Here is an 8471-nt window from a genome sequence, read left to right on the forward strand (position 1 = left end):
ATTATAGAACAAAATCCCTGATGAACATAGATGCAAAAATCCTCAATAAAATTCTCGCCAATAGAATACAACAGAAAAATCATCCACCCAGACCAAGTGGGATTCATCCCTGGTATGCAGGTATGGTTCAACATTCGCAAATCAATCAATGTGATTCACCGCATTAACAGACTGCAAAAGAAAAACCATATGATTATCTCAATTGATGCAGAGAAAGCATTCGATAAAATTCAACACCCTTTCATGATGAAAACTCTAAGCAAACTGGGTATAGAAGGAACATTCCTTAATATAATCAAAGCAATTTATGAAAAACCCATGGCCAGCATCCTATTGAATGGGGAAAAGTTGGAAGCATTTCCACTGAGATCTGGTACCAGACAGGGATGCCCACTCTCACCACTGCTATTTAACATAGTTCTGGAAGTTTTAGCCAGAGCCATCAGACAAGAAAAAGAAATCAAAGGAATACAAATCAAGAAGGAAGAAGTCAAACTATCCCTCTTTGCAGACGATATGATTCTTTACATAGGGGATCCAAAGAACTCTACTAAGAGACTATTGGAACTCATAGAGGAGTTTGGCAAAGTGGCAGGATATAAAATCAATGCACAAAAATCAACAGCCTTTGTATACACAAGCAATGCGACGGATGAGAAAGAACTGCTAAGATCAATCCCATTCACAATAGCTACAAAAACAATCAAATACCTTGGAATAAACTTAACCAAGGACATTAAAGATCTCTACGATGAGAATTACAAAATCTTAAAGAAAGAAATAGAAGAGGATACCAAAAAATGGAAAAATCTTCCATGCTCATGGATTGGAAGAATCAACATCATCAAAATGTCCATTCTCCCAAAAGCAATTTATAGATTCAATGCAATCCCAATCAGAATACCAAAGACATTCTTCCCAGATCTAGAAAAAATGATGCTGAAATTCATATGGAGGCACAAGAGACCTCGAATAGCTAAAGCAATCTTGTACAACAAAAACAAAGCCGGAGGCATCTCAATACCAGATTTCAGGACATACTACAGGGCAGTTGTAATCAAAACAGCATGGTACTGGTACAGAAACAGATGGACAGACCAATGGAACAGAATTGAAACACCAGAAATCAACCCAAACATCTACAGCCAACTTATATTTGATCAAGGATCTAAAACCAATTCCTGGAGCAAGGACAGTCTATTCAATAAATGGTGCTGGGAACTGGATTTCCATGTGCAGAAGCATGAAGCAAGACCCCTACCTTACACCTTACACAAAAATCCACTCAACATGGATTAAAGACCTAAATCTATGACCCGACACCATCAAGTTATTAGAGAACATTGGAGAAACCCTGCAAGAATTTGGCACAAGCAAAGAGTTTCTGGAAAAGACCCGGGAGGCACAGGCAGTCAAAGCCAAAATCAACTATTGGGATTGCATCAAATTGAGAAGTTTCTGTACTGCAAAAGAAACAGTCAGGAGAGTGAAGAGACAACCGACAGAATGGGAAAAAAATATTTGCAAACTATGCAACAGATAAAGGGTTAATAACCAGAATCCACAAAGAGATCAAGAAATTCCACAAAAACAAAACAAACAACCCACTTAAGAGATGGGCCAAGGACTTCAATAGACATTTTTCAAAAGAGGAAATCCAAATGGCCAACAGGCACATGAAAAAATGTTCAAGATCACTAGCAATCAGGGAAATGCAAATCAAAACCACAATGAGGTTTCACCTCACCCCGGTTAGAATGGCTCACATACAGAAATCTACTAACAACAGATGCTGGCGAGGATGTGGGGAAAAGGGGACACTAACCCACTGTTGGTGGGAATGCAAACTGGTCAAGCCACTATGGAAGTCAGTCTGGAGATTCCTCAGAGACCTGAATATAACCCTACCGTTCGACCCAGCCATCCCACTCCTTGGAGTTTACCCAAAGGAATTTAAATTGGCAAACAAAAAAGTGGTCTGCACCCTAATGTTTATTACAGCACAATTCACAATAGCCAAGACCTGGAACCAACCTAAATGCCCATCAACGGTAGACTGGATAAAGAAATTATGGGATATGTACTCTTTAGAATACTATACCGCAGTAAGAAACAACGAAATCCAGTCATTTGCAACAAAATGGAGGAATCTGGAACACATCATGCTGAGTGAAATAAGCCAGTCCCAAAGGGACAAATATTGTATGTTCTCCCTGATCGGTGACAACTGACTGAACACCAAAAAGGAAACCTGTTGAAGTGAAATGGACACTATGAGAAACGGTGACTTGATCAGCATAGCCCTGACTGTTAATGAACAACTTAATACATCATCCCTCTTAGTAGTTTTTTTTGTCTGTTCTACTTAATATGACTGGTTTAATTCTGTAATTAATACACAGTTATTCTTAAGTGTTGAAATTTAACTGAAATGTGATCCCTGTTAAACATAAGAGTGGGAATAAGAGAGGGAAGAGATGTACAATTTGGGACATGCTCAAGCTGACTTGCCCCAAATGGCAGTTAGAAACATACCAGGGGACTCCAATTCAATCCCATAAAGGTGACATGTACCAATGCCATCTCACTAGTCCGAGTGATCAATCTCAGTTCACAATTGATCATAATGAAAGGACTAAGAGTCAAAGGGAGCACATAAACAAGTCTAGTACCTGCTAATACTAACCAATAGAATAAATAAAGGGGAGAGTGATCCAACATGGGAAGCGAGATACTCAGCAGACCCATAGAATGGCAGATGTCATAAATAGCACTCTGGCCTCAGAATCAGCCCTAAAGGCATTCCAATCTGGCTGAAAAGCCCATGAGAGTATTTCAGGCATGGAAAGCCAAGACACTCAGGCAAAAAAAAAAAAAAAAAAAAAAAAAAAAAAAAAAAAAAAAAAACAAACAAACCACCTAAATGAAAGATCTCTATGAGTGAGATCCCAGTGGAAAGAACAGGTCTTCAAAGAAGGAGGTACCTTTCTCTGAAGAGAGGAGAGAACTTTCACTTTGACTATGACCTTGTCTAAACAAGATAAGAGTCGGAGAACTCAAAAGGCTTCCATAGCCTTGGAAACTCATGACTGGAGCATAGGGAGATTACTGATGCCATGAACAGGAGTGTCAATTTGTAAAGTCAACAACAGGAGTCACTGTGCACTTACTCCTCATGTAGGATCTCTGTCCTTAATGTGCTGTACATTGAGATTTAATGCTATAACAAGTACTCAAACAGTATATTTCACTTTGTGTTTCTATAGGGGTGCAAACTGTTGAAATCTTTACTTAATCTATACTAAACTGATCTTCTGTAAAAAAAAAAAAAAAAAGAAAAGAAATTATCAATTCCCAACTTGACTCTCACTGGGATTAAACATGACAATAGGTCTGATCTGATTTCATCATCATTTAAAAAATCATCTATTATTTTTCACTTTATGTTTCTGTGTGGGAGCAAACTGTTGAAATCTCTACTTAATGTATACTAAACTGATCTTCTTTAATTAAGAGAATCGAAAATGAATCTTGATGTGAATGGAAGGGGAGAGGGAGTGGGAAAGGGGAGGGTTGTGGGTGGGAGGGACGGTTTGGGGGTGGAAGCCATTGTAATCCATAAGCCATACTTTGGAAATTTATATTCATTAAATAAAAGTTAAAAAAAATTATCACAATCTAGAAGTTGGAACACTCCCTTCCAGAGGAAAATGGATTCTTAGCATGACAGTTTTAACACATTTGGTTGGAACAATGCTGAAAGGTTTTGTGCTTTTATTTTAATTGTTTGAATTGTAATTAAAATTGTTATTATTCCAGACGATTCCTTCAGTTAAAAACTGATGTACAGTAACACCAAACTGATCATGCACACTGAATTGTGGAAACATAGCAAGAATATTGAGCAACTGCTACGTTTCTTGTGTTTTTTTTTTTTTTTAAGATTTATTCATTTATGTGATTGGCAGATTTTCAGGGAGGCAGCGTTAGAAACAGATAGAGAGGTTCTTCATCCACTGGCTCACTCCCAGAATGGCCCGGACCATGCTGACCTGAAGCTAAGAGCCAGGAGCTTTATCTGGCCTCCTGCATCTGTGTAGGGGCCCAAGGACTTGGACCATCCTCCACTGCCTTCCTAGGCTATACCAGAAAGCTGGATCAGAAGTGGAGCCACTGGGACTCAAACCCGCATCCGTATCGGGTGCCAGCACTGCAGACAGTCTTTACCTGCTATGCCGCAGTGTTGGCCCCAAGGAAGCAGTTTGTAGAAAGATGGAGGGAAGGTGCTGGACATCAGTGTTCAGACTTAGAAAAAGTTGTATCTTGCTTATAAGAATTGAACTCAGATTTTCAGGTTAACACTGAATGTTTCCACCATAAGAACTGATAAACGTTGGAGAAGGCAGATATGTTGGATTCAATTGAACATTAAACAATGTATTCATGCATGCAAACATCACATGGTGCTTCATTAATGTTCAATCTTTATGTATCAGGTAACAATATGGATTTTTTAAGGAAAAAAAGTTTCAAATGGAGAGAACTATCTACTCTGCTTGCTTTTAGTCCTGTTTCCTTAGTTCTAATTTCCTGTGATTCTTTTCTGATTAACACAACATGACCAATTCTGCTTGGCATCTCTATGTCCCACTTTCTACAAAACATAGCTTCTGTTGTGGATTTCTCTGAAAATGGAGTTTCCCATCAATATGTCCATGCTCAAAATCACGCCAAGAAAAAAAATTAGTCAGATGCTAAAGCCCAACAGCTCTGTGTCAGTGGAATATCCCAATGCTGACACAGAGCATTAGTTTCAGAATCTCACAACACAGTTTTACAGTAATATTCCTATGACACACCTTCTTTGTTAGATGGAATAGCCTCTAGGTATCATATACATTAGTGTAAGAACATGGGTGTGTAGGTACAGACAGGATAAGGCAATAGGATGACCCTCTCACATTTGGTAGCTTTGATTTTCCTAGAAACAGAAAGCACCTTTCTGTCATTAACGTACTGGAATCTCACTGTTCTGGTCTCTTATCATTTCCTTTCTGTATCGAGGTGAAGGCGTATTGGGTGGATCCACATTTAACGTTGTTATTTTCTTCTGTTGAATTAAATCCTTCATCATTATATAATGACCTTCCCACCTCTTTATACCAACTTAATTTGAAATTTATTTATCTGGTGGAAATCCGATTATTGCTTTCCTTTGGAATCAACCTGTGTGGAATATCTCATGGTATTTGTCACTTTCAGTGCCCATGTGCCCCTAGATGTGGAGTTATGTTGTAAGCAGCATAGAATGATGCTTTCATCAATTCACTTAGTCACTTGACATATTTATAACTAGAGATTTTACTCCATTTACATTCAAGTTAACTGTTGATACACAGTGGCTCACTCATGTTGTCTGGTATTTCTTTTCTAGTGCCATTTCCTTCACTTTCATCTCAGAGAGTTTGGGAATGTTGGCACACTTGAGTATATTGATGAAAAACTCAATATGCTTTGATATACAAAGAGGTCAGATATCACATTATGGGAAAGTATTAGTGCACACTAATGTGTACATTTGTTGACAGTAGTTAGATTTGGACAGAACCGTAGCTGAGTTCAGGGAAGGGATCTCATCAAACATTTTTTTTTAATTTTTTTAATTTTATTTTTATTTTTGACAGGCAGAGTGGACAGTGAGAGAGAGAGACAGAGAGAAAGGTCTTCCTTTTGCCATTGGTTCACCTTCCAATGGCCCCCATCGCCAGCGCACCTAGCTGATCTGAAGCCAGGAGCCAGGCACTTCTCCCGGTTTCCCATGCGTGTGCAGGACCCAAGAACTTGGGCCATCCTCCACTGCACTCCTGGGGCACAGCAGAGGGCTGGCCTGGAAGAGGGGCAACCGGGACAGAATCTGGCGCCACGACCGGGACATGAACCTGGTGTGCCGGCACTGCAAGGCAGACAATTCGCATATTGAGCCGCGGCACTGGCCTTCATCAGACTTTTGACATTTGACTTTGTCCTTCTACGGATATAAAATTTTCCAAACATAAAAGTTTTAGGCCACCGAAAATGTTAAGGATAATGGTGTTCATTATTCTGCTATCTCTCAAAGCAGAAGATGTATCTGGATCATCCTCCGTGTGATGTGCTCAGATATACGTATCTCAGGAATGAAAGTGCCTCTGAACAATTTGAACATCTCTCTCCCTAGAAGCCTCCTGAGCTAGTGACAATGACAAAATGAGGACAGCATTTTTCCCCTCACACTGGCACAAATGGACATAACACCCCACAAACTCACTCCTCCTCCAAGGGGAGGGCTACACCCTAGAACATGTTAAAGAATTTCACTCCTCTGCATTGGGCTCCAGGTATGGCTTCAGTGTCTAAAACAAAAATGGATACCAGGCTCCATGTTTGGAAAATAACAAACTTTGCTCCCAGAAATTAACAAATGAAATGACTCTTTGTTTTCTTTTTATTATTCTGAAGTAAATATTCAAGCAGATGGGAATTGGAGGGAAATATCCACTCCTTTATCTCGATTATCAGCATGAAGCATAGATGGAGGGAAAACACACAGATGCCTGCCATAATGCAGACGGTGAGAACAGAGCACCAGCAGAGGCACTTTGAAGGCATGGCAGCCCCCCCCCCCCCCCGGATCAAATACAGCCCGTCTCTAACTGCAGCCTTTGTCACAGAGCCTGCTCCTAGCACTATATAATCAAGTCTCGTCCTCACTCACAGCACACTCAGAACCCTGCTCTTCCTGCCTCCAGCTCACTCCCAGACATGAGGACGTTCGCCCTCCTCACTGCCATTGTCCTGGTGGCACTCCAGGCCAAGGCTGAGCCTGTGCCACCATCAGATGAAGAGATTCAAGACCAGGAGGGGACAGATGTGGGTGGCCAGGTCATGGCCATCTCCTTTGCTGAGGATGAAACCTCTGCTCTTCAGGATCCAGGTGAGAGAATCCAACTTGGAAGAACTACCGAAACTGAAGAGGAAAGGTTGGAGGAAGGCTCTGGGGTTGAGTCTTCAAAGGTCTTAGTGACTCTGCTGAATTTACTTAGGTTCTCATAGCCTTGAGTTTTTTCCAACAGGGTTCAGTTCAACAGGTATGTCCAGCTAGTAGTTCCTAGTGTTCCCCACCACAGCAGGGCAACCATAGATCTGAATACTCTGGCATTTCCTATAGAGAGACTGCAAAGCAGGGAACATTCAACAAAATGGTTCAAGTGTGGACTACAGAGGTTACTAGCTGATTGGATCCAAGTACACTCTGTGCTTTGTTAAGGTATTGTGTATACCCCAAGAGGTACAAATGTATTAAGAGTTAATACTAAATGTTACAAACAAATAGAATGAAATAGAAGAAACATTGAAAGTCAAAAACCTCAAAGAGATGTTCCTCACAAAAGACTGTGTATTCCAACATATGTCTTTGGAATAGCCTTGTCCAAATTTGGAGAGTCTTAAGGGAAGTCACCCTGGGTCAAATGTGTAATCCAGTTATGAGGACAGCATTTGACACTGCTTAGTAGAGAAATGTTGAGAACCTGGAGACCCAGCTAAAGCTGTGTTCAGATGTGTTTGACAAGGTCAGGAGCACAAAGACTCGGACAAAGGAGAAAGGGTCTCAAATCGTGTTTGTGACCACACTTGCTGTGTCTGTTCCTTCCAGTGGCTGGGTGCTCTTCCTGCTGCTGGCTGTGATGTAGTCCATATGAGACCCTCTCATCTAAGTGTGGAATGGTCCTGGCTTTTCTTGATCCTTGTATTCATAGAAGGACCCCTCTCTCTACCCTAGTTTCGCCGCTGAGAAGCCAGAAAATGCCCTGTTCGTGCAAAAAATACTGTGATCCTTGGGAGGTGATAGATGGTAGCTGCGGCCTATTTAACTCCAAGTATATCTGTTGCCGGGAAAAAGTCAAAAATGAAGAATGAACTCATCATTGCCTCCACACATTGGAGAGAACCATCTTTACTCCAGAATCTTGCCATTAAGTTTTTTTTTTCTGTATCTCATATAAAGTCCTGGCAACCAATCTCTGTGTCAACATCTCTTTCCTATTTGCTATGCTTTTGGGTCACACTGAACTGCAATTAGCACTGTGGGGAAATCACACACTTTCCAAAGGGAAAGCTACCTCCAATTCTAGGAATATCAAGCATGAACACATACTTCAGAAAATAAAAGCTGCTAGGGAACTTCAAGTCCTGATTTTGCTCTATGTGTCCCCCTGGATTGTCTGCTCAGGTACCAACACTGAGTGGAGATTCACTCTGAAGAAGAGTTCACATGTGTTAAGACAAAGCATTTGTGTCTGCTTCAAGTTTATGGTCATCCCATGATTACATCTTTGGAAGGATGACCATCCCTACACTCATAGCACTGGGGCATTGACATGAGACCTGGGGTCACAACAGCTGCAGTTCATAAACACCATGGAGGAGAGCAA

At 40.8% G+C, this 8471-nt stretch overlaps 1 long non-coding RNA gene across 1 annotated transcript; it reads left to right on the forward strand.

Annotated features, from left to right (window-relative positions):
- The first annotated feature begins 6737 nt into the window (after positions 1 to 6737).
- Positions 6738 to 8057, forward strand: LOC149125210 (uncharacterized). Its single transcript, XR_016212606.1, has 2 exons — positions 6738 to 6973; positions 7820 to 8057. It is a non-coding gene; the product is annotated as an uncharacterized LOC149125210 (long non-coding RNA).
- Positions 8058 to 8471: the final 414 nt, after the last annotated feature.

This window comes from Oryctolagus cuniculus, chromosome 8, assembly GCF_051225735.1.
Source record: "Oryctolagus cuniculus isolate XC-2025 breed Fujian yellow rabbit chromosome 8, ASM5122573v1, whole genome shotgun sequence".
Classification (NCBI taxonomy): domain Eukaryota; kingdom Metazoa; phylum Chordata; class Mammalia; order Lagomorpha; family Leporidae; genus Oryctolagus; species Oryctolagus cuniculus.